General features: G+C 40.8%; 1 protein-coding gene across 11 annotated transcripts in view; it reads right to left on the minus strand.

Annotated features, from left to right (window-relative positions):
• MGAT4C (MGAT4 family member C) overlaps positions 1-27993 on the minus strand; it is a 435723-nt gene that overhangs the window by 167289 nt on the left and 240441 nt on the right. Inside the window, exon 1 of one of the 11 annotated variants that reach the window (XM_020777697.3) lies at positions 6133-6809. The exons of 7 other annotated variants lie outside the window; for them this stretch is intronic. The gene's annotated coding sequence lies outside the window, so the exon portion shown is untranslated. Of the gene's footprint in view, positions 1-6132; positions 6810-27993 lie in introns of those variants that run through there. 3 more of the 11 variants (XM_078394810.1, XM_020777691.3, XM_078394809.1) reach the window with 3 other exon arrangements.

A 27993-nucleotide genomic window follows, 5' to 3' on the forward strand; every position in this document is an offset into this window, starting at 1 on the left:
GGAGGAATCCCAAGCCAGAATTAAGAATGCCATAAGAAATATCAACAACCTCTGATATGTAACTGATACCACTCTGGTGGTAGAAACTGAGGAGGAATTAAAGAACCTTGTAATGAGGGTGAAAGAGGAGAGCACAAAAATATTGGTCTGAAGCTCAACATCAAAAAAACTAAGATCATGACCACTAGTCCCATCACCTCTTGGGAAATAGAAGGGGAAGAAATGGAGGCAGTGACAGATTTTACCTTCTTAGGCTCCATGATCACTGCAGATGGTGACAGCAGCCACAAAATTAAAAGACTCCTGCTTCTTGGAAGGAAAGCGATGACAAACCTTGACAGCATCTTATAAAGTAGAGATATGACCTTGGCAACAAAAGTCAGAATAGTCAAAGCTATGGTTTTTCCTGTAGTGATGTATGGAAGTGAGAGCTGGACCATAAAGAAAGCTGGCTGCTGAAGAATTGATGCTTTTGAATTGTGGTGCTGGAGGAGACTCTTGAGAGTCCCCTGGACTGCAAAGAGAACAAAACTATCCATTCTAAAGGAAATCAACCCTGAGTGCTCACTCGAAGGACAGACCCTGAAGTTGGGACTCCAATACTTTAGCCATCTCATGAGAAGAGAAGACTCCTTGGAAAAGACCCAGATGTTGGGAAAGTGTGAAGGCAAGAGGAGAAGGGGATGACAGAGAATGAGATGGTTGGACAGTGTCACCGAAGCAACCAACGTGAATCTGACCCAACTCCGGGAGGCAGTGGAAGACAGGAGGGCCTGGCGTGCTCTGGTCCATGGGGTCACTAAGAGTCGGACACGACTAAATGTCTAAACAACAACAATAGTCTACCTTCTTCCCATCATTGTTGTCCACCTATAGTCTACCTTCTTCCAACCATTGTTTCCAGTTCTTGCCCCTTTTCTTTTTTCCTCACCATTGCAACACCTGCTTGTTTACAAGAGAGAAAGGCATTTAATAACCCATCAGTGGCTTCTATTGTGCTCTACTGCTCCTGCTTCACACCACCATTATTTCCTCAGCCAGAATGAAAAATAAGTAAGTAAAGTGCAGTGCTGAGAAGTAGATCCATGTCTAGAAGACTGTTATAACTGGGCTCCTTGCTAGGGTTTGGATTTCTATACATATCTTTAGACACGCATGTATATAAACATGATCTTTCCTACACTCGCCATACTGCATGATACTAGGCTGATTCTGCTGCTCCATCTTTCCAGATATATGAGAAGTACAAATGCTAGAGAAGCACAATATCTTTGAGAGTAGACCTGATTATTCTTCTTTTTTCATTAGCTGCCAGCAGCATGGAAGATTACAATAAGAAGACTCTGCCTATCTGGCTCAGTGAGAAGTATGAGCAGGACAGATTCCAGCACTTGAATGGGTTATTTTTGATTTTCTCTTTCTAAGGAAGTATTACAGAGGGGGAAAATAAAGTGAAGTAATCACAAACAAAAGTATGGTATCTGATCATCTCTCTTCTGTTAGAACTATAATGTTTAAAATATAGAAGAATGGTATGCATTTATTCTGTAGTTCATTATACTTATTAAGAGTATTTAATTGACTGATTGATCAGTAAATACTTCTTGAAATGCTGGCATGTAAAATTAGGAACTTCTCTAAAACCTTTAGATCAAAGATGGAATTAAAATTTTAGGTGACCAGCAGCAAGAACTCAACCTCATTACAGTTTTCAAGCAGATATTGCAATGCACTGCAGAATATTTTAGTTCTAAAAATAAAAATGTGTGGTCTGTTACTATATACAATTATTCAAACATATACATATCTCACTATGCAGTGGCACTTACATCTAGTTAAATGTATATGGTGCTATAGCTTTGCTGGTAAAATCAATTACTGGGGAATAAGCTCAGTGGATCTCAAGTTCCTTCTGAGTAGCCACACATGAAATTGGTCTACAAACAACTTTAAAAGGCTGCTATAGCAATAGCTGGCTGGGGGTTCTAGTTTAAGAAGGAATGATTTCAAACTCTGTGCTACATTGGAAAGCATGGTCTTAAACCAAGGCAGTTTGTGACCTATGCAAGAGGAAACCTCCCCCAAAAATGTTTGGGGGAGCTACTATGCCATCCTGATCCCCATGCCACCCCTGATCTTATATGTGCTTCCTTAGAGGTAAAAGAGAATGCATCCACAGAATTGACTTTCTACAAAATATGCTTAAGATTCCATATTTACAATTTATGAAGGTTCAAGAATCATGACCAATTAACAGTTCCTAAACTGAAGCAATACTTTCACCAGAGATGTCCTTAAAATTTGTAATTTATTGAGAAAATGATGTGAAGCGTGAATTTCTGTCAGTTTCTAAATTGCTCCAAAGGAAGCCAAGGAAAGCATTAGGACCGAATCTGTGTTCTCCAAAATGCTGAATATTGATTCAGTGAGTCAGAAATTTAAAAAGTTGGGTGGAAAATAAAGAACTTGGTAGCAGTATATCTCACTTGGAAAATCAAAGGCAATACATTAACAGAATCAGGACACCCAGAGCAAAAGGAAGTTCAAGTATCAACAAAAAGCTCAAGCTTGCCTGTCCTCCCCCTCCTCCTGGAGGACTGAGATAAACCAGATATATTTATCTGTTACCATGACTGGTCACCATTTTGCATCTTGGCAAGGTGATGGAAGGGTATTGCTCTATTACAGAGTGCTTTGTGCATGACTTTTAGGTTGGGCTTGCATTGCAGAAATATTTTCTTTTTCTCTTTTAGGCAGCTGCAGGTCTCATTATGCATCATATTTCAGAATCTATGCAACAGAGTACATTTTGCATAAATGTGAGATGGATGTCTTAAGGCTTTCAAATGTGATTTGAGTAAGATAGGTCACATTAGTGTTAGGAATAACACTTTCTCTATATACATACTTTCTGTACTTTTTTAGTCTACTGCTGTTTTTTTTTTTATTTGACACAAATGGTTGTGATCAGGTGTTTGATCCACTGGGGCCACAAAATTACTAACCAAGAATATTCTTTTCCTCTTCAACAGATGCCACAAAACTACTAACCAAGAATATTCTTTTCCTCTTCAACATATGTTTTAATGAGAAAATTGAGTAAATTAGAGTAAATTGCACAGCTTTGTGGAGACAGGGAAGGAGGAAGGAAGGAAACTGGTGAAAGTTTTGCCTGCACATTGGAGACTGAGCAGAAATTGATGACACTCAGTTTCACCTCCCATCCCAGGGAAGAGCCTTCACATATAATTGGACGGGCTACAAATCAGCTCAAAGTGAATCATTTGCAATGTCTAATATAAGCAATTCAGACAAAATCAAAGTCGATGGCATCATCTGTCTGTGCTCAAATTCAGTATGTATAGCTATTCCCAACAAAAGGAATACTCAACTTTCAGACCTACCTGACAAATGTGTGTTAAACCTGAGGAGACGCTCTGAAAAAAGAGATGGCAAATCTACTTCAGTATTAACATAGTAGGAAACACAGGAATTTAAATCCAGGCTTTAAAGAGTTAAGCTCTCAAAAACCCTGGGCCTAAAAGAACCAATCTACTAGTTTTGAATTCTTCTACAGTTTTTTTTAACTCCCAGTTTTCTCCATGCCAACTATAAATAAATTCAATAATTTAGGATACTCTTATAAAAATTGAAAGACCTAATAATGATAAGCTGGTGAGCAGATTTTGAATGACAATTGAAATAGGTTCATGCTGGGTTCTGATAAACATCAGGACATATTGGGCATGAGTTAGACATGATGATGTTTTTGTTCTTGATGATGATGTTAATGGACTGTGCCATCAGCATGCATTTAAAAATTATAAAGGACAGATTTCTGCAGAGGCTATGTAATGGACGAAAGTGAAAGAAGGTATAAAGAAAAGTAGGGCAAGAAGTTGCAATCACTTTAGTTACATGTACACAGAATTACTTATACATGTACAGAGAAATCAAAAGTCAAAGATGTACTGGTTGTACTCAGCCTGAACTAGACAGAAGCTTCTGATTATAGTACAAATTCCATTATGCCAGGACAACCCTCATGTGTAGAGTGACTTCAGTGCAACAGGCACAACTGGATGTGCTAGCACAACTGGTTGAGATCAGGCAGAAGAGACAGAAAAAAAGGGGTGGAGCAGGGAGGGGCAGTTAGTTATGTTAGATCCAAACCCTTCTCCGACCAGACTCACAGTCATTTTGTACACTGATACAGAGGGATCATGCCAAAGTCTTCATAAAACGGGTGCACTATGAAGGGTGATTTAAAGGAAGAAAATGATGTGCCGTCACCATTTTATTGTTCCTTCGGCACCATATTAATTTTCTTTCAGTAACAAGTAACATTTCCGTATTTTAATTCTGATGTCTGACTGTTCATTACTGACTGAGATCCTGTTGTGCAGCTACACAAGCAGTGTAGATGTAAATTGTCCCAAGTTAGGGAATCCCTGTAGACATTATCTGCTGCATGCCAAGTCATTTGGTTCAGCATGCAACAGGCAATGCCCAGGAAGATTTCTTAATTCATAGCAACTCACATGTAAGTGTTACACCATTTGCATAACCGTGCAACAGAATTTCAGTGATTGGGTTCCCCTGCAACCACAATGAAGCCTCCTCATGATTTAAGAGTGAGGTGCAAATAAATGTAGAAATAAAAATCAGTGGGAGCAGACCAGCAGAGATGGCGAGTTTTGGTTGACAATGAAGAATGAAGAACAAGTATAGCCTGCCCACTGAGAGATAGTCGGGCATTTGGAGATGCTGAATTTGGATTTGCTGTGGCTCTCTTTGGATGAGAAGTGACTAGTTTGTTTGTTTATTTATTTATTTATTTATTTTATTTATATGCTGCCCACTCTACCCAGAGGTCTCTGGGCGGCTTACAACAATTACAATTCAATACAATAAAGGATAAAATGATTACAATACAATTACAATACCATTAGTGCAAATAGTTGTGTACCATTTGCAAATGCTTGTTGTCACTGCTCTTGTTCTGAAGTGGGGCAGCTATCCCTGCACATTGAAAACTAGAGATATAGGAACAGAAGGAAACAACCACGTGACCTTTTCTCTGCACATCTAAATTGAATCTGCTTCTCTACCTTTCACATTATTTCACAGTTGTGTGATTCTTCCTTAGAAAAATTGCCACTGTCTTTTTAATATTAAACTCAGTTTGTTATTTAGGGTTTCTCCCCCTCATTATATACACAGTTTGACTACTTAAACTGGTTATTGGATTGTTCATAGAGTATCCTTTCAACCCCTCCCCAGTCAATTAAACCATTTATTGTATCTGATTTGTCAGAGTCAGTGTCACTGCTAATCTCCTAAATCCATATTAGTTCAGGAGCTTTACATGTGCTTCCTCTCTTGAAGAAGAAGGAGCGTTTTTAAGCAGGACCCACAGAGAACATCCATGGAGCTGAGCAGCAGCCTCTACTTTACCCAGATGGATGTTTTATGTGAATTTTTACAGAAATAAAGGAGTTATCCTCTTCAAACAACGTGCGCACGCACACGCGCGCACACAAACAGAATGAATTGACATTGTAGTGCTAATGTCAAGTTGTATACTCTGTATATTATTCATCTCTGTATTCCTTTACAAAAGGGAAAAGTGGAAAGAACTTATTCCATAATAGCATCAATCTTAACATTGGCATAATGCACAGGCACATACTGACTCAAAACTACTCTAGACCATTTAAAAAGTTCGATCAAATGTAAAATCCTCAGTCTCACTGCACATGCATACAGCAGCAAAATCTTTCCTGCATATCTTCCCTCCCTAAATCTGGATAAAGAGGAAAAATGTCAAGTAAATTACCGATTAGGTTGCAGCTTTGTCAGTCTACAGAAACATATATGAGCTAGCCATGCTTTGTTACATTACAAAGTAACATTTTCCTCAAGCAGGCAGGCAGGCAGACTAACATACACACGTGTTCGTTTTAATTCCCATTTAAAGATTAACACCCCTTCCTAACAAAATCTACATTTTCCAGGTTACTAGGAAGATGACATTAGATTTGGAATAAATGTTTCATTACCTGCACAGTTTTGATATTCATCATCTTTATTTGGGGACGGGGAAAGAGGAAAAGCAGAAGATTCTCTTACCACAGGAGGAGAGAAAACAATTCGTTCAGCTACATCCAACAGGCTCTGTGAATGCCGGCAGCATGAGCGATTCTTGGGCCTCACACAAAAGCAAAATAATTGGCTCTCAATGAAGAGATGTAAACATCCATCATAATGGCAACTGGTACTGAGGCTGAAGGCTACCTCAGCTGTTCTGTGTACTCCGACTGTAGGATGATGTCACAAACATCAACGGGGTATACTCTCATTGGCTTCTGTTACCTGGAATTATATCTTAACCCTAAACTGTCAGCTGCAAATTTGAATGTGGATCTCACAGCTCATTTGGGGAATGGAAAGGAACTGACAAGAATCCCCCACCTTAAGAGGGAAAGCAGAGCAGGTGCATGTTTGCTAAAGGGGGGGAGAGAGAAATTATGGTATTTTTGTTGTTGTTGTTGTTGTTGAAACAAACAACAGCCTTCCCAAGCCACACTAATTTGTTTGCATTATAAAATAAGAGCCTCTGGGAAATGCATTTTCATAATCTGTTTGCTAAATGACTATAATATTCAAAGTATTGTGCAAAATGGATATTAAAGAAAAGGTTAATGAATACAGCATCTGGAGGATTCAACTTTTAAGGCTTTATGCTGTTTCCTATTTTGACAGGTATGTTATGATAAATAACATGTTGAAATATGAAGAGGGTGTTTACACTATTATAATTTACTTTGCTGAAGCATGGCTTGGAAGTACATTAATTTTAAAACCACGAAACATGAGTATATGCCCAAATAATAAATATGGACTAATCTTCAAGTGTGAAGCAGAAATTTAGACATTTTGCAGTCAAACTGGAATGAACAGTAGTGATAAGAGCATGATAACAGATACAGGAAATATAGATACAATCATATGAAAACATGCATTTTAATCACATTATGAATATTTTGTGCTTAAGCAAAATGCAATCAATTTCTCTCTGTGTGTGCGAGTGACAAATATTTATTGCAATACTTTAAAAAGTTATGAATAGCACATTCCCTGGCAAATGTATGCAATAGCAAGTCCCATTAAATTCCATAGTGCCACTTCTGGGAAACAGGGTAGGTTTTCAACTTTGCAAAGACATATCACATAGGGAAACAGGGAGAAATGAATCAAATGGATGAGGACTCAAGTCACGGTACTTGCTGTCAAGTCAGACTTAAATTGCACTGGTGGCTCAACTTGGACTCGATTTGGGTGTTTTATTTCAATGACTTGGATGCAACTCGTGACTTGGAACCCACCCTATTTTTAATAGGGACTCAGGACTTGGGACCAAATGCTCAGACCCAGACTTGGGACTTGAACCCAAAGACTTGCCAGCTAGTCCCTGACTAGTACTCATCTAGAACCTAGAAAGCTCATGGGCTGTGCAGCAGGTTCTCTTGAACTACCTTTCCATTGATCCCAGTGGAAGAAGATTACCTTCCCAGTGCTTATAATGGGAGATTATTGCTTGATCCATAAAGCTGCTATAATGGATCTAGGCTAGTAGTAGATCCAAACCTTGTTCCTCTTTACTTTACCCACACAGCATCCAACTTGAAGTTTGTAATTCTGAAATTCTGAATTTCTCTACCTACCAGAGCACATCAGGACTATCAACATAACATAGTCCCACACACAAGTGGTCTGTCTCTCCAGCATAAGGGGGACACCAGACTTTTAGTTAATTTCCTTGAACCATCTGAATGGTAGACAAAGTTTGCATTGTTAGTTGCAAAAAGCTAATGTCTAACCAACTAAGTTTACCTGAAAGAAATAAGGACTGTGCTGAATAAAATAGATAGGTTATTCTTCAATTTCTAATGCAAATGTTCTTGTGGTTGTTGTAGGTTTTTCAGGCTGTCTGGCTGTGTTCTTGAGGTTTTTCTTCCTAACGTTTCACCAGTCTCTGTGGCCGGCATCTTCAGAAGACTCTGAAGATGCTGGCCACAGAGACTGGTGAAATGTTAGGAAGAAAAACCTCAAGAACACGGCCAGACAGCCTGAAAAAACCTACAACTGCCATCGGATCACACCCATGAAAGCCTTTGAGAATGCAAATGTTCTTGTTTCCAAAAGTAAAAATTGTTCTTATTCTCTGGGTGGGATGCAGAAATCTTGACTTTAACACAGTTAACAGCGGAAAATATTATACGAGTTCTGAAATAAATGTGATAAACAACTCTGCTTTTGCCTTGTGGTCCTTTCACAATGTTGTACAGGCCTGGGAGATTAAATTCGGGAGACTTAATAAACAGCAGCTCTGTGTGGAGATTCAGACATGAGCCTATTAGTCAAAATGTACTTTAGGCCAAAGTGAAAACCTCTCCTCATTTATTTCTGCCTCAAAACATGGGAGTTCAAATGGAAATGTATATAGGGGGAAAAGATTCATTGCCATGCAAAGTGACATAAAACTGAATTACAGATCAGAAAGATGAATCTGGACAATGGGGATGCCAGCTTTGTTTTTTTATGATTAATGGTAAAGGTAAGGCCCAGTAATTGCTAAGGAGATATGAGTCATGAGTAAAAGAATTATTTATGAAGTAAAATCTGCTTAGGCATATCACGTGTATAAATTATATTCCTCTGAAAATTTAATACTATAAATAGGTCAGATCAAGCAGAGAGGCATTCTTGATAGAAACTGTGCCATGTGGTTTGGTTCCCTCAGCAGTAGCTTCAGGTTTCCCCTCTCTAAGAGGGTTTAACAGCAAGCATCTACTACCTCCTCTCAGTTTGTAACACTTTTCCTTGCTGCATTTTCTATCACACATTTCTAAAGTAAACTGCTTCAATAAAAAGAAACGGGCTGAACACCAGAAGTTAATTAGAAGCTGAGTTGCTACTTTCATCCATGCCAGAAAGATAAACAATATCTATTTCTAAACAATATAAACAATATTCAATTTCATATATATTCATACATATATAGGCCTCCTTTCTCCCCACAGGGGACCCAAGGCATCTCATAATAAATAAAACAACAGATTTTAAAAGGCTGTATAAATACCACATTTTTTAAAAAAAAAACATCATAAAACATACATTGACATTCTAAAAACCAAGTTCAAAAGCAATTTTAAAACACCTGTAAATAAAAAAAAACAGCAAAAAGCTTGCCTGAAGTGAAAGATCTTCGCATGACAATGTATGGACAATCTCAGATCTAGCAAAAACAACTCTAGCTTCATTGTCAGTTCCACCAGTGGACCTACACTGGGCACCATGCCTCTTTTCCAATCTGAAAGCCTGCTGAGGCCAGGTTTTGAAGATTACTCATTCGTAGGGTCACCATAAGTTGGAGGCAACTAGATAGCACAGAACAACAACAGCAAGACTTGTGTGTGTGTTCTTTTTAAAAAAAAGTTGCACAAAAAAGTCCCATTCATTACCATGCACTTCTTTTCCTATTTTGTAGGTAGCCTCTGAACTGTATTACAAAATCTGGAGAGGCATGTGATCCAAAGATATGTTTTGTGCAACATGACAGTCACATAAAAATAGGGTGGCTCACTTAAAACTGTAAACCAAATGAAATTCTCTTGCATTCCTAAAGCCACCTTAAAAAACAATGCATAACACAAATCATACTGAAAATAAGAAAATAGCTGATTGCTACTGCAAACCATTAGGATATTGCATCACAAAATTTTATATGTTGGCATTTAAAGAAATGATAGTTTATGTTCAACATGATAGAAATATTGATGAATACAGAGAGAATTGGTTAGAACAAAGTTAAACTGAAGCAGCTATCTCATGATGATATGCACTCCATAATCAATACTATAAGGTTTCACAGCATATGAGAGATTTAGCAACATTTCAGTTGCCTGAACTGAGAAAAAATAATAATAAAAATAATAATGGGTTGCTGAAGGTATCTGTCTTCCACGTACCATAAATGCACACTAGATTGCAGAAATAGCTGCCAGCTATTTTCTTCAATTGACCGCTTGAGTGAAAAGCAAATGTAGAAACACTTAGAGTGGATCAGAAATGTTTCAGCTCTATTATCGCAATTTTTAATATTGTATAAAAAATCAGAACTGGATATTTCATTCTAAGCAACATACAGCACACACACTGCAGTGTTCCCATATAATGTTTGCCATATAAAACAAAGTTTGTTTTTATATTTGGCCATAATGGTACACAAAAAATAGCAAGGTATATATTGGTTCAAATGTGTCATACTCTAACAGCAACTTACTTTAACATAGCAAGTTGCAACTAGCATGGACCTATTTGAATAAATGGAACTTAGGGAAGAATTGATTTCCCAAATCTCTATTGATTCAATGGGTCTACTCTAGTGTGACAAAGTACACTAAGTGGCAGGATTTCAGCCAATATAAAAGAAAATCAAATAAATCATTGTTCTTCTGTTTTGTCAGATGTGTTACTTCTGCCCAAAGAAAATGCATGATCAACCGCAAACCTTTAAGTTATCACAATACAGCCCTGAATCCTATTATTCGTTTATGCTTGCGAATAGGAAATCTTGTAAGTTTCATGGCAGTTTGCTAGTCATTAATGAGGTGCTAACTGAGTTTCTGAAATTCCATTTGAATCTATGAAGACTTATGTTACTTCTCTTACGCAAGTGACAGGATTTTCTCTTACACAAGCAATTCATCAACAGGATTCCAACCATTAGAATCAATCTTCCACTCTATAATTTCTGTTCAAAACTCAGACATGTATCTAACCCTCTGAAATCAATAAGACTTTTTATGCAATCTTAAAAAAATTTGTCTAGGAGTAAGTCACATTACTTCATAAACAGAATAAGATTGTTCAAAGGCTGGCTGAATTATGTATGTGTTCAGTTTTTAGATAGGTGTATGTCACCCCTTCATGGATTGCTGCCTGGTCGTGGTGAAAGGGGCTTGAGTAACTCAGAGAAGCTATGGGCTATGTCGTGCAGGGACACCCAAGACGGACAGGTCATAGTGGAGAGTTCCGACTAAAGGCAATCCACCTAGAGTAGGAATTGGCAATGCCACTCCAGTGTCTTTGCCAAGAACACCCCATGATCAGAAACAAAAGGCTAAAAGATATGACGCTGGAAGATGGGCCCCTCATGCTACTGAGGAAGAGCGGAGGACAAGTACAAGTAGCTCCAGAAATAATGAAGTGGTTGGGCCAAAGCCGAAAGGACGCTCAGCTGCGGACATGTCTGGAAGTGAAAGGAAAGTCCGATGCTGCAAAGAAAAATACTGCATAGGAACATGGAATGTACGATCTATGAACCTTGGGAAGCTGGAGGTGGTCAAATGGTAGATGGCAAGAATAAACATCGACATCCTGGGCGTCAGTGAACTAAAAGGGACAGGAATGGGTGAATTCAACTCAGATGATTATCATATCTACTATTACGGGCAAGAATCATGTAGAAGGAATGGAGTAGCCCTCATAGTCAACAAAAGAGTGGGAAAAGCTGTAATGGGATATAATCTCAAAAACAATAGAATGATGTCAATACGAATCCAAGGCAGACCTTTCAACATCACAGTAATCCAAGTTTATGCACCAACCACCAATGCTGAGGAGACTGAAATTGAACAATTTTATGAAGACTTACAACACCTTCTAGAACTGACACCAAAGAAGGATGTTCTTCTCATTCTAGGGGATTGGAATGCTAAAGTAGGGAGTCAAGAGATAAAAGGAACAACAGGGAAGTTTGACCTTGGAGTTCAAAACGAAGCAGGGCAAAGGCTAATAGAGTTTTGCCCTCCTAGGTCCTGAAATGAAGACGTGAGACAGTGATTTGGATTAAATACGGGCCACACTTTATTAAATCAATTCAATCAATTTCCTCCTAAATTGAGGGGGCCTGCTGTAGTGCAGAGAAAGAACTGAATGGCATCAACGATACCCTTATCAGTCAATGGGCGAGTCCCAGGCCCCAGGTTCCAGCTGTCTTGATGACAGGAGAAACCTGGCAAGCCTCTATAAAACACCCCAGACCTCGAGCCATCTATATTTAATTACTGTTGGTCCGAAACTGGCCCAGCGCATCTTACCACCTCCGGCTCTGTAATTGCACAATCCGCAGAGCCGGTAGGTCTGATGTGCTGTTGGCTTAGCATAATTATAAAAGGGACACACCGAGACAACCAGTTTTTCCCCCCAGTGTGACCGAGGATAACCACCATCAAATGCCAACAACCCTTCTCCAGTGTGGGATAGGCGAAAAATCCCCCCATCCAAAGGCCAATCAGGATAGAGGTAAAAAATTCCTATCCAGCCCCAAAAAGGCGACCGAAATGACATACTAGAAAGAGGGTGGGCAGGTGGGTGCCAGAAAGCATAAGAGGACGCTTTGTGGGCTGGCATTTCTTTAATTAAATGACAGCCCCCATTTTTTGTCACGTGGTCCTGCTGGCTTGTGTCTTTTCGTTACCAGGAGAGCAAACACCGGTTTCACATTTTGAGGGCGTTGTGACACCCCTCCTGCAACCGGAACCTTCTCAAGAGAACGAGCTGGTCATCACAAACACTCTTCCAACAACACAAGAGGCAACTCTATACATGGAAATCACCAGATGGGCAACATCAAAATCAGATTGATTATATTCTCTGCAGCCAAAGATGGAGAAGCTCTATACAGTCAGAAAAAACAAGACCTGGAGCTGATTGTGGCTCTGATCATCAGCTTCTCATAGCAAAATTCAAGCTTAAACTGAAGAGAGTAGGAAAAACCACTGGGCTACTCAGGTATAATCTAAACCAAATCCCTTATAAATACACAGTGGAAGTGAAGAACAGATTTAACGAACAAGATTTGGTGGACTGGGTGCCTGAACAACTTTGGATATATGCTTATAACATTGTAAAGGAGGCAGCAACGAAAACCATCCCAAAGAAAAGGAAATGCAAAAAAGTAAAGTGGCTGTCCAACGATTCCTTAGAAATAGCAGAGACGAGAAGGGAAACAAAATGCAAGGGAGATAGGGAAAGTTACAGAAAATTGAATGCAGACTTCCAAAGAATAGCAAGGAGAGACAAGAGAGCCTTCTTAAATGAACAATGAAAAGAAACAGAGAAAAATAATAGAAAAGGAAAAACCAGAGATCTGTTCAGGAAAATTGGAGATATTAGAGGAACATTTTCTGCAAAGATGGACATGATAAAGGACAAAAATGGGAGGGACCTCACAGAAGCAGAAGACATTAAGAAGAGGTGGCAAGAATACACAGAGGAATTATGATGATGCTGTTAAGGTGCTACATTCAATATGCCAGCAAGTTTGGAAAACTCAGCAGTGGCCAGAGCACTGGAAAAGATCAGTGCCAAAGAATGCTCCAACTACCGTACAACTGCACTCATTTCACACGCTAGCAAGTTTATGCTTAAAATCCTCCAAGGTAGGCTTCAGCAGTATGTGGACTGAGAACTCCCAGAAGTACAAGCTGGATTTCGAAGGGGCCGAGGAACTAGAGACCAAATCGCAACAGTTAGAACTGGATATGGAACAACTAATTGGTTCAAAATTGGGAAAGGAGTACAACAAGGCTGTATATTGTCCCCCATCTTATTTAACTTCTATGCAGAATACATCATGCGAAAGGCTGGACTGGAGGAATCCCAAGCTGGAATTAAGATTGCTTGAAGAAATATCAACAACCTCCGATATGCAGATGATCCCACTCTGATGGCAAAAAGTGAGGAGGAATTAAAGAACCTCGTAATGAGAGTGAAAGAGGAGATTGCAAAAAACGGTCTGAAACTCAACATCAAAAAAACAAAGATCATGGCCACTGGTCCCATCACCTCCTGGGAAATAGAAGGGAAAGATATGGAGGCAGTAACAGATTTTACTTTATTGGGCTCCATGATCACTGCAGATGGTGACAGCAGCCACGAAATTAAAAGACACCTGCTTCTTGGGAGGAAAGCGATGACAAACCTTGACAGCATCTTAAAAAGCAGAGACATCACCCTGCCGAATAGTCAAAGCTATGGTTTTTCCTGTCGTGATGTATGGAAGTGAGAGCTGGACCATAAAGAAAGCAGACTGCCGAAGAATTGATTCATTTGAATTGTGGTGCTGGAGGAGGATCTTGAGAGTCCCCTGGACTGCAAGGAGAACAAATCTGTCAATTCTAAAGGAAATCAAACCTCAGTGCTCACTGGAAGGACAGATCCTGAAACAGAGGCTCCAGTACTTTGGCCATCTCATGAGAAGAGAAGACTGGAAAAGACTCTGATGTTGGGAAAGTGTGAAGGCAGGAGGAGAAGAGGACGACAGAGGACGAGATGGTTGGACAGTGTCATCGAAGCTACCAACATGAATTTGACACAACTTCGGGAGGCAGTGGAAGACAGGAGGGCCTGGTGTGCTCTGGTCCATGGGGTCATGAAGAGTCAGACACGACTAAATGACTAAACGACGATATCACTAAACTTAATTAATATAATCATTTCTTTTCCTGGCCCTTAGTTCAGCAATAACAGGTTAATACTACTTTTACATTAACTGAACTAAAAGATTAACAGAATCATAAACCATTAACAATCCAGAACAGTCATATATCATCCCTTGGCTTCATCAGAAACTGGCTTATCATCTGGTAATATATAGAGTGACAGCTCTTCCTGCTTTTGGAAGGCTAATGTAATTTCAAGAGATTCTTTAAGGAAATGTATCCCAGCAGATCATCTCAGAATTCAGGAAGTGTCTCCCTGCTCCAGTCACAAGCTGCTGATGCATAAATACTTTGGGCATCTGAGGACCATACCCAGTTTTGATGGGGGATCAGGGGCTGAACATGTATGTCCATGCATCTGTGTCTCTCAGGAGGGACGAGTGCACAGGTTTCACCCTCTCTCAAAGCCCACTAAGATCAAGGGATGCTAGCAAGGTTGGATAGACAATACACTGCTCTTCTGCCATCTCTGAAGATCACTGCCTTGATGCCTTGCTGATTAGCAGAGAGATGAAGAAGATCTATGGAAGCTGTATCCACAGGAGATGGGGCTACATGGAGGAATGTATTTATATGACAATGCATGTTCATTCATGTGGTATGAGAAGACAAAGCAGCAGAGCTGTATAGCCACAAATCACTTAAGGATATGTAGAATAAACTCACTGAAGTTGATAATGAATTCTTACCAGTTAATAATGTAGAAGATTGGCTTTTTTAAAAATTCAGATGGGACCAAGCAAGCCCACTTGCTCCAGTCTACTCCAACTGAACACATCCCTCTAGCTATATTTTTGGACAAGAGATGCTTGTAGAGTCCTTGTGTGCTACTGTGCATGGATAGTATGATGCATTCTGCCTTCTGGGCACATATTTGTGTAGAGCTATTGCGGCCAACAGCTACACTAATTCACTAGAAACAGCTGAGAATAATTCTAGATCCTCTAGAATTGTGGGGGCATTCATCCTCTCCGTTTTATGACATTTAAATGTATTGCAAGATATTTCAGAGCTATACTGCAGTTCTTTTGATTTAATACTTGAGTATAGAGATATCACCCACTGAACACATACAATGGTGCATCAGTTCTGAATTGCACATGTGGCCACATTCTTCTGCCATCTGTGCCGAAATGAGGCCCTTTCCCAATAGCACTTTCCATGTATATCATGGATAATTCAACTATATTATTTGGGCATATAATAGTCAAAATGATGATCCTCTTCTCATTTTTCTGGTTCCATTTAGAACATTTTCTAAACAATCCACTTAAATGAATTCTAACACAACACACCATGAGATAACATTATATAACATAAATCTTATTACAGTAATTCATTACATTTAATCTATGTAGGAGAAGGAAGAGAACACTAGCCTGACACCTCTCCCTCTCTGGTTCCATCACAGAAGAAAAGCAGATGAAAACAAGTGTAAAGAGAAGAACATCCTCTATGCCTGAAGGCTCCCCTTGTGAGTTCATCATCTGTAGCAAACAAAGGTTCCTTGACACATCAAGACACCCTACTGAAAAACAAAATTATAATCTGTCACGGTGTTTCATTTTATTTTATTTTCCTTCTGCACGAAAGCAAAAAGAACAGCACTATTTTCATCAGCAGTACTACTTAGTAAAATAAAATGTGTAGGGGAGCAAACACAAGATTATTTATTTATTTATCCACTCATTTATTTATTTATCCACTCATTTATTTATTTTGCACAATCATTTCTGCAACTTCAGAAGAAAAAGAAATCCACAAAACTCTTGTAATCGCACACAGTGAGAAGAAAAGGTTTGAATTTTTGTTTTTCATTTTCATCCATAAGAATGAAATAAGTGAAAACTGAAATCCCTAGTTAGAATTGGGGGAAAAATCAATTCTTTGACTTGTTTTTAGAGACCCAGAGACTATAAGTTTCAAACTGCCCCTTCCAATCAAAGAAGGAGGATATGTTGGAAAATGTGGAGACAATTCATTGGTACCTTCCTCATGTGTTTTGATTGAAAACACTTCTCTGATGATTAAATAGATCTACAATGGTGGGTTAAGCTAGATGTAAGGAATCAATATATCCTGGTTCTATAGATGTCCAGGAGTAATGAGAGCTCAGGAACATTCATTTTTAACCATGGAAGTTTACAGTCTTTAAAATGTCTGTTTCAATCACACATATACCTTTTTTTTGTTTCTTGTTTTTCAGGTGAAAACATACGATTTTGCCCAATACCTGGCTAAGCTAGCCAGCTACTAGCTATATATTATAATTACATTTTATGTATACACATTCTTAATGCCTATCTAGATGTATATTTATCTGATGTTTTTACATGTAATTATTTATTTGACTGATAATTGTATGTCTCACAAGGTGAAACTCAAGGGAGCTCCTAGCAAGATGTCTATGGCCTTGGGTCCTGCAAGGGACAAAGGGAAGAAATAAATGGGTGAATAAATAAATTGGTGGGAAATTTGTTAAATTATCTTGAAGGCATTTTGCTTATTTTGGTGGGTGGGTGGAATGACTTCTTGTTGCCTTGGATATTTGAAGCAAAACATCACCAATGTAACTTTAGGTGTCTCTTCCTACAGCAGTTTTCAGCATATGCCTTCACAGAGACCAGAGCCTTTTAGGTAACTTATTTTGAACAACTAACCTTTTCAAAAGTCTTTCTTACTAAAGGTCTGTCTTCCTGAAATGATCATTTTCTTTCTTTCTTTCTTTTGCGTTTATGTGGCTGCAAGTGGTTGACCCTTTCAAAGAGCTAGCTTCTAATTTGATTTTCCCTGCATCAAGTCTTATTAATTCATGCCATATAATATACTTTATGATCCATGCCTCCCCCACCAAATGTATGTTGTGCGGTCTTTTGAAATATTCCAATATCTTTCACATTTGATTATACAATTGTTTTATTCTTCAATAAATATATCACAGTACCCCATCCCTGTGTGATGGGAAAACTCTCTTCTTGAAAACTCGGAAAGCTGCTGCCAGTCAGAGTAGATAACTAGAGACAAATTTTTTAAAAAATGGTGATTTGTTTTCATCCGTTATTCATCAAGGTTACCGGATCAACGGATATGAATATACGAATATTCTTCAATGACGCCACGAATCAATCTGTAGATTCATCTCCAATTTAAATGGCTATAACACTGGCCCCCAATGACCTAGAGACACCAGATTTGCAGAGAAGCTTCCTCAGGCACTTTTCTACAACTCCTGAAAGGTTGGAGAGTATTGGATCACAGATCCCTGGTTTTATATAGTCACAAAGAGGACACCCAGGAAAGCTCCCCCCAGGTACTTAGAGACTTCAGAATCACAATGGAGCTTCCTATTTCTTTCCCCCAACATGCCTGTCAACGTTGGTGGAGATTGGCTATTGGACATCTGAGTTATTTACCCATAAATTGAGTCCCCCAGGAGAGTTTACCACATGGCACAGAAGCCCATTCTGCCTACCGGCCACAGAAGCTAATAGGCAGATACCCCACACACACCCAGCCACCCCAACAGCCTACCTCCATACCCCCTTCCTTTCCCTACCTTAGCCCCCACCCAACTCCCACCGACACCCCCTTACCTTAATAGCTGCTGCTGAGGTCTCCAACAGGCCTTCACAGCCATGGCATGTAAAAAGGGAGACTGGTTGCCCTTTGCAAAGATGATGACTGCGGCTTCATTTAGGGTAGGGAAGCTGCAGCCACCATCTTTGCAAAGGGCAGCCAGTCTCCATTTTTACATGTGTGGCTCTGAGGCCAGAAGACCTCGGCAGCAGCGATTAAGGTAAGAGGGTGTTGGTGGGAGTGGGGTGGGGTGGCATGGGGCCTAAGGGAGGAAAAGGAAAGGGTGGGGAAGGCTGTGGTATTGGGTGTCTGTGTGCGGTGGTGGCTGCCTTTCTGCTGCCAATCAGTTGATCAGCGGCTGGTAGGCAGAATGGTGTTTTTTGTTTTTGTTTTTTAATATGAAGCACGAATAAAAACAGGTAAATATTTATCCCTTCATATTCGGGGGGTTTCTCTAGAACCCACAAATAAGGATCAACAAATATTTAATGAATCAGCTTATATGTAGGAAAAACCGATCCGTTTTTATATTCGTCCCCATCTCTATGGATAACATGAAACTAGAGTAACAGTCTATCTGGCATACAGCAGCTTCCTGCTAGTTTTGTAGAGCAACAATGTCTTGAGCTATGAGAGGGCCTTACAGGATTTTTTTTTACCAAGTAATTCCTCACATTGCACTGCAGAATTGTGAAAGAGGTTTTGTTATACAGGAATTATCAGGGATGACTTAGTATATTTAAAATTCATATTCAAAAATAAAAGCATTGTAGCTGCTCTGTTCCTTTAGCAGGATTGTGTAATAAATGATGAGCATATTTAGACAGATACTGAAGCAGGAACCAATGACAGTGGTAAATCTTGAAGTGCAGGCAGTCCTTCTGAGAATCCACATAGCCATTCCACAAGAGTCCAAAAATTTTAAAAAATCCAGGAACTGTATTATTACTTACAGGGCTAAAGGACCAGCCTCTTGTAAGACTGGAGCTGAGCAGTCACAATATTCCACTATCTCTGAAAACTGGAGGCTGGTGTGGTACATGTGGACCTTTTAAAATGGCATATACCCACTTATGTGCATGTAAATTCCATTAAAATAAACACTTCTGAGTTGATATGCAATGAGGATTGTGTGAGTCATGTAGATTTGCATGCAACCCACAATCCAAGCAGAAATGGTTTAATTAGCAGCTGCTGCTAATTAAAGTGTCTTTGCTATGATTCCAGGCCATGTGCGAAGCCACACAACCTGTATGGAGTAAGGAATCGCATGAGGAATCACAGCAGGGGCTCTAATTATTGGTGACTCTAATTATTGTCACTGCAGTGATATCATTTCTCCTACACTAGCATGAGTTATACAAGAGGTTTCTGGCCAATTAAAAAAAATTTCACCAGCTACTTGGAATTTCAACTAATACGGCTATCACTTTCATTTGGTGTATCTTCTTCTTCTTCTTCTTCTTCTTCTTCTTCTTCTTCTTCTTCTTCTTCTTCTTCTTCTTCTTCTTCTTCTTGCCATGATAGATACTCTTCAATATGCTTTCATAAAACAAATTTCTCTCTATTATTTCAGGACTTCTTAGATAGGTAAATGAAGTCATAAGAATAGACACCGAGAATAACCAAACCAATTCTTCTAATACATAATGTTCTCAACACCTGCTGGGTAGTGAGGGTCCATGAGATGACAAGGTTCTCCTGCACAAAGGACTTTCAATTGGCTGTAGAATTGTCTATAAAACAAGGAAGACTTGTGACAACTGGGATGCCTTTCCAATGGGAAGACGTTAGCAGCTTGACTTTGCACATCCGTACAGGCTGGCAGTTGACTCTCACATCAACGTTATCAATAGAACCGGAGTCTCGCTCAAGGCTCACAGAAGCAGGCCAGTTTAATGCATAGTCCAGAGCAGAGATGGGAACGAATATAAAAACGGATCAGTTTTTTCTGACCAATATAGCCGATTTGTCATATATTCGTTGATTCATATTTGTAAAATTTTAAATCAGGACAGATATGGCTTGACGAATATTTCCTCGGTTTTACTCGTCAATCTTTTCATATTCATCCATATTTGTTACCCCTTTTGGGGGCCTCTCTGAGCTTGCTGGTGCCAATTTGAAGCTCTGGCCAATGAGGACAGAGATCCTGGATTGGCATGTCCGGCAGCCAACAGCGCTGCTAAAAGGTGTATCTCCTTTTGCAGATACTTCATATAAGCTTTTCCTGTCTGGCCGTTCCCCACTTCTGTTCGTGCTCTCCGGAGTGAGAACAGTCACTGCTCGCTGGCTTGCTAGTGCTCTTGTGGCTTTGCTTTTGTGGCAGCAAAGCAAAGACTTATATTTTTCTTTTTCATCATCATTTGTCAATCATCATCAAATTTACTTGGAATTTGGGAGGGATTTCAGGTAGCTTAGGCTACTTCTTTGGAAGGGCTTAATTTTATTTCAAATTCAAATCAATCAAACCTTTTTTTTCCTGGAGGCTTGTGTGTGTGTGTGTGTGTGTGTGTGTGTGTGTGTGTGTGTGTGTGTGTGTATCATTCGGTGGGGGGGGCTGTCGTCGTGTGACTGTGGAATCTCTTTTCCTTTATATTCAGTTTTCAAAAGTTTATTTTAGGAAAATAATTTTTCCTTTCCCCAAATTGGTTGTGTGTCCATGTCTAGGTGGAAGGATTATTCAGTTTTCAAAAGTCCATCTTAGAGAGGCTTGTGTCTCTCAGGGAATTTAGTAGGTGGCTGGATCCATCATCCCTTTTTCATCTAAAACTTATTTGGGTGTGGGTGTGTCAGTGTGTGTCTGACTGAGACTTAGTTGGCAGGGCTTTTCCTTTTGGACTTTTTGGACTTCTCTGCCACAGTGGGTGGGTGGGGGATTTTCCTAATTACATTATACTGAGGGAAGGCTTTGTTTAGGCAGGCAGGTCACATTTTAGTAAAAGAATTATATCACCAACATTCTAAAAATAAAATGTACACAATCTCCATTAGTTTCCTTCCTCAATCTCCATTGCTTTATTTCTTTAGTTGGTTTTGTTATGCAGGCAGTAGAAAATGAAGGGATTTCTTCAGGGGCAATCAAAGAGGAAGAAAGTTGTGAAGCTAAGCAGGCCAGGCAGCAGCACCGTCATCACAACCACCATGTGCACAACCACATCTATGATAACCACCAGCGCTGCCACTGCTCCTCTTCCAGTGGCCTTGCAGGCAGGCAGGGAACCAAACCTTCCAGAGGTGCCAAAACAACTGCTGTTCCTCTTCCTAGAGGAATCTGAGGAGTTACTGGTTTCCGAAGATCCCCAGTCTGATTTGGAACCAGTAATGGCAGGGCAGACTTCACAGCCCCCCTCCCAGCTTCCTACTGCCTCAGGTAGGCAGAACCTGGAATAAACTATGGGAGCTCAGCTCACCCCGTTACATGGGTTTCTCTTCCGCTTGAGAAGCCCAGTGGCCCGGTGGATTAACCATCATTATGTTAGTAGCACCACCCTATTCATCTGTTGTTGCTGTTCTTGTGCAACCTCAGTTGCCTCCTGGGGGCAAAGTGAACTATGCAGGTAAATGTGATGTTCCTAAAGAAGGCAAGAGTCGGCTTTCAAGCCTGCCTGGGCATCCAAGTGCCAACCAGGCCTGTCTCAATCCCCCCAAGCCTGTCCGGGCATCCCTTGTGCCAAAGAGGGCCTGTCTCAGGCCCACTCAAAACTGGCAAACTGTTCATTCCAGCTTCCTAGCTATTCTACAGCCTCAGTAGGAAGGGAGAACTTGGAACAAACTATGGGAGCTCAGCTCACCACCAGCCCCATCGATTAATTGCCATTACGTTAGTAGCACCTTGAACCCTTTTTCTGCTGTTGTTGCTGCAGTTGTGCAATCTCAGTTCCCTCCTGGGGCAAACTGAACTACCTCTGCACTGAAAAAGACAAGAGTCTTCTTTCCTTTTGCTTCCTTCCTTTTGCCTCTGCCTCTTCCTTTTCCTCTGCCCCCCCAAGGCATTCCCGTGCCAAGAGGGCCAGGCTCTGCCCCGCCCAATGCCTGTCCGGCCGTCCCATGCCAACACAGTGCTCCAAAGTCCACTCAGGCTACTGCCTGAGTAGGTTGGCAGAATCTGAGACAAACCACGGGAGCTCACAGATTCAAACTGCTGTGCTGACCCTACAATCAACAAGCCTAGTGGCTCAGCAGCAGTTTAACTCAGTATGTATGGAGAAGCAGGAAAAAAGGACAAAAGCACAGGTCACCCCATTGCATGGGGCCGAAAAGCCTGCTTTCCGGCTGTGAATTTCCTCATTGCCTGATGGGTCAAAAAGTCAATGACTTTGCTGGCCATTTGAACAATTTCCTAATCCTGCAGCTCCTTCCACTTGGGCTACATTCCAAAAGGTCTGTTTGTTCTCCCCCCCCCCAAGCCTGTCCTGGCGTGGCCCCCTCACCCCATCACCTAGCTTCAGACTGCAGCGCTCGTCTGGTTTTCTACCTGTGCCAAGGGGGCTGCTCTGTCTAAGCCCCCCCCCCAAAACCTCCGAGGGCTATGTTTATATCCGGGCAGTCTCAGAAACCAAGTTGCAAGCAATCCCCAGCTTTCTAGTTCTAAACAAGCACCTTTGTCGCCCCATCGCCCGGCTTCAGATTGCACAGCTGATCTGTTTCCAACAGCCTTGCAGCCCGGTGGATTAACTGCTGTTAGTAGCATCTGCCCTGTTCATCTGATGGTGCTGCTGGTGCTGTTGGAAGTTGCAAGCAACCTCATTTGCCTACTGGGGGCAAAAAATTTCCTTTGGAGGCAAATCTGATGTTGCTGAAGAAGACCTGCTGCCTTTTGCCTCAGTGCCCTGATGGGGCAAGACACGCCACTTTGCTGCTGCCAACGATCTCAGTGCCCGATGCAGCCAAAAAAGCCTGCTTTCCTGCTGCCTTTTCCCTCAGTGCCTGATGGGGCCAAAAGAGCCTGTTTTCCTGCTGCCAACTTCCACAGTGCCTGATGGAGCCAAAAAGCCTGCTATGCTGCCAAATACTGCCTTGCCTCAGTCTTCCTGAAGGCAAACTCTACTGGCAAATGTAATGTTGTGCTAAGCTGGACAAACTCAATGCCTCATGCGTGCCTCTGCCAAAGGAACCTCTCATTCTGCTGGGGATAAATACAACTTCCTCAATGCCATGGGCTTCTGTGCCAGTCTCCCTTTTTACATGCCATGGCTGCGAAGGCCTGATGGAGACCTGCAACAGCTATTATGGTAAGGGGTTGTCAGTGGGAGTTGGGTGGGGGCTAAGGTAGGGAAAGGAAGGAGGTGTGGAGGTAAGCTGTTGGGGTGGCTGGCTGTGGGGGGTGTATCTGACTATTGGCTTCCGTGGCCGGTAGGCAGAATGGGCTTCTGTGCCGTGTGGTAAACTCTCCAAAATCCAATCTCCACCAATGTTGGCAGGCGTGTTGGGGAAAGACATAGGAAGCTCCGTTGTGATTCTGGAGTCTCTAAGTACCTGGGGGGAGCTTTCCTGGGGGTCCTCTTTGTGACTATATGACTCGGTGGTCCATGATCCAATGTTCACCAATCTTTCTGGAGTTGTGGAAACATGTCTGAGGAGGTTTCTCTGCAAACATGGTGTCTCTAGGTCATCAGGGGCCAGTGTTATAGCCATTTAAATTGCAGACAAATTGATGGATCGATTTGTTGATTCATCAAAGAATATTTGTATGTTTGTATTCATTGATCCATTAACCTTGATGAATAACGGATCAAAACAAATCACCATTTTCTTTATTCATCCCCATATCTAGTCCAGTATGTTCTGTCCTCCATAATGCTGCCATCTCTGTGCCTATCTATATCTTGTATCTGAAATAACCACTCCCTCTGCCTAATGGCAGGGCTGATCTGCTCTCACCTATGAATGGAATGGGGAACTGGAGGGCCATTTCTTTTCAAGATTAACAAAGAGTGTACACAACACAGTTACAGCCACAGTTTGATGCTCTGAAATGTGTAATCTGATGTCTCTTCTGGAACACTAGAATTCATTAGCAGAGAATTCAAAGTACCTCGCCAAACTACATATCCCATGACTCTGTATGCCATGTCAATTAAAACAGTATGGAACTGCTATAATTGTGCAGCATGGACACACTCTATGAAGAAGGACACTAAGATTCAGTCAAGACGTGCTAGGGTAGTCTTGTTAAAAAACAAATATCTGATTCTGTAAAGCTACTGGGGACTGCCAGAAAAGAAATGAAGTGCTAGGTCCCCCCTCCAGTGATTCCTGTGCTTAGTTCAGAGGAGTATTAGGAACAGCACAATGGATGCAGCAGGTGATCTCAGCTGGGGTGGGTAGATGGACAGATAGAGGCTTGCATGATCCAGCATGTGCTTCCCCCCTCCCATTTGTCTTGTCTACATTATTCATATTTCTAGTCTTATTCTTATTTTGACTTATGTACTGCCCCCTTTGGGTGCTTTACAACATAATTGTACAAGGAACACTTTGCTCCACAGTGAGCTGTATGCTCCAACCTCAGAAGGATGGAAGTTTGAGTCAACCTTGACTCAGTTACCTCAATCCATTCTTTATATCTTTGTCTTCCTCCTTTTCTCTGTCTCTCTGTTTCTAAATCTATCTCTCTCTCTCTGGTGACCTGTGCTTTTCCCCTTAGAGAATGCAGATTTACTGCAACTATATACAAGTCTGAACACTAGGTAAACTGGTATAGAGCTCAAGTTCACTCTCCGTAGATTATGTGTATGGCAGTTTTATCTGCCACTTGCCCATCATTTGGGCGATGCATTCCTGTTGGTTTTCTAAGAATGCTTATCCAGAATAATAAATGCATTAGCAACATTTAATATACCCTAAAGTCCTATAATCTGATTGCCATGGGAAAAAAAGATTAGAAAGCGATGGCAGCAAGTAGTATGCCAATCATAATACAAAATGACTTAGGAGGAGGAGGAGGGAATAACTTCATTAACATCCAGTGTGCTTTGCTGCAAAGGGCATTAAATGACACAAAATAAGGAAATGCAAAGTATGGAGCTTCCTAAATAAAAACTTTAGCTGGGATAAAGCAGGTTCTTCATCAGCAGCTCAGAATGTGTTCCACAGTACTTCTCACAAGTGTTTAAAGTGATAGATAGATAGATAGATAGATAGATAGATAGATAGATAGATAGATAGATAGATAGATAGATAGATAGATAGATAGATAGATAGATAGATAGATAGATAGATAGATAGATAGATAGATAGATAGATAGATAGATAGATAGATAGATAGATAGATAGATAGATAGATAGATAGATACCGACAATAGATATCACACAATTCTCTGTACTGATTCATTCTGAAATATATACAGTGGTGCCTCGCTTAACGAGTGCACCGTATAGCGATGTTTCCGTATAGCGATCCCTTTTTCGGGATCGCTATACGGAAACATCCCCGATCGTCGCAATGGGGAAAACCCGCATTGCGAAGATCGGGTATTGCGGCGGCCATTTTGGAGCTGCCGAACAGCTGATCGGCAGTTCCAAAATGGCCACCGGAAGCCCGGAAATGGCTGCCGGCAGCCGTTTTCGCGCCCTGCCCTCGCTTAGCGAAAATGGCTGCCAGCACCTGGAATCCTCGCTGAACGGGTAGGTAACAAAGGTATTGGAACGCATTAAACAAAGTTTAATGCGTTCCAATACATTTCCCCTACCCGTTTAGCGACGATTTCGCATAGCGAGGGTTAATCCGGAACGGATTAACCTCGCTATGCGGGGCACCACTGTATTCTGTAAACTTCAAACCTTCTACAATACAGTACAGCTAGATGAAGGAAACACTTTAGGGAAACTCTGTGTTTTGTCCAACAAAGGTAAGGTAAGGTAAAGGTTCCCCTTGACAATTTTTGTCCAGTCGTGTTTGACTCTAGGAGGCGGTGCTCATCCCCATTTCCAAGCCATGGAGCCAGTGTTTTGTCCAAAGACAATCTTCCATGGTCACATGGCCAGTGCAACTTAGACACGGAACGCTGTTACCTTCCCACCGAGGTGGTCCCTATTTATCTACTCGCATTTGCATGCTTTCGAACCGCTAGGTTGGCGGGATTGTCCAACAAAAGTAAGCAAATATTCATCAGTCGTCTCTGTAGCAGGCAGTTCGAGAAGATGTTGCATCTCTGAGATTTCTGCCTCGATATTAGCCACTTTCTACTGTGTCAAGTAGAAATCCAAGTGGCATCAGGGAAAACTGAATCCACTTTGTACATGGCAAGGATTTGGGAAAGGTGGTGCTGCACCTGTTGAGTGTCTACCAAGATGTGACTTTCCCAGACCTCATGTTGAGATGAAATATCAAATCCATGGGATATAGGGAACCTGATTTATAAAAGAGCATAACAAATGCGACTCAATAAAATCCTTTATGGTTTTTGAAGTGAAGTTAACCAAGAGGGTTTTGTATATGAAATCCTTTGAGTCTCATAGCATCTTTTCCAGTAGGTAATACCACCAAGAACTAGTAGCATGTGTACATAATCACTGCACTCATCTAGTCTGACTAATTTAGGTGCTATGTGCTTCACATGTTGTGTCTGCTATAATTGGTCACTCACAGTAATTGCTTATGCTCCCAAGATCTTTCATGCAGTCATTTCCAGAAACCTGATGATTCTTTTCTACATGCATTATTCAATATCTGGTGGCAATAGTTCAAAGTAAATCATTATATACATTTAGGAACGATTATTCAAAAAGGTTCTTTGGTATTACTATTTTTTAAAAAAACAACAACAAACAATTAAATGGTTCTTTGGATATCTAATTCAGAAAAAGTTGCATTTGCCTTCCTTGGTCCCTCCCAAAGTTTGTCTACATCTGCCAACAAATCCTATATAATATTGATTGATTGTACTTATTGTACACACTTGTTCACTAAGTGTTGTTAACTGCATAGTTAAAATGGCTACCATGCTGATACAAGGGGAAGGAATCAGCACCAAAGTTAGCAGAAGTAAAATACATATTGTGTATGGATCAATGTTCCTTCTCAGGTACACAGCCACACAGATGTGAAGTGCGGCATCAGAGCTTTAATGTTATGTGCATTTTTTCAGGCATATATAAGTAAAGGTTCCCCATGACAATTTGTCCAGTCATGTCCGACTCTAGGGTGCGGTGCTCATCCCCATTTCCAAGCCACAGAGCCAGCATTTGTCCAGAGACAATCTTCCATGGTCACGTGGCCAGCATGACTAGACACGGAACGCCGCTACCTTCCCACTGAGGCGGTACCTATTTATCTACTTTCATTTGCATACTTTCAAACTGCTAGGTTGGCAGGAGCTGGGACAAGTGACGGGAGCACACTCCGTCTTGTGGATTCAATCTTATGACTGCAGGTCTTCTGACCTTGCAGCACAGAGGCTTCTGCGGTCTAACCTGCAGCGCCACCACAATCCCTCCATCAGGCATATATATTAATGGCCTAATGTTGCTGTCAACTAAAATGTCTTTGTGCACCTTTTAAAAATGTACTCAGTAGTGTGGACCTTGGGGGAGGCATATTTTTCATATGTGCACATATTGTTGAACACTTCTTTCTTTCTTTCTTTCTTTCTTTCTTTCTTTCTTTCTTTCTTTCTTTCTTTCTTTCTTTCTTTCTTTCTTTCTTTCTTTCTTTCTTTTTTATATTGCACTAATGCAAGCCTGGAAACACCCAGACTTTATCATGTAAATTCCACATCCTGTCTGGGAGCATTCGAATTTGGCAACCCCATTTTTAATAAAAGATTCCTCATACCTTCCTATCCTGCCCTACATACAGTCATTCCAAGGTATAGTGTGCACCTGGCAGCTTTCAAAGCAG

Source organism: Pogona vitticeps, chromosome 5 (genome assembly GCF_051106095.1).
Source record: "Pogona vitticeps strain Pit_001003342236 chromosome 5, PviZW2.1, whole genome shotgun sequence".
Lineage (NCBI taxonomy): Eukaryota > Metazoa > Chordata > Lepidosauria > Squamata > Agamidae > Pogona > Pogona vitticeps.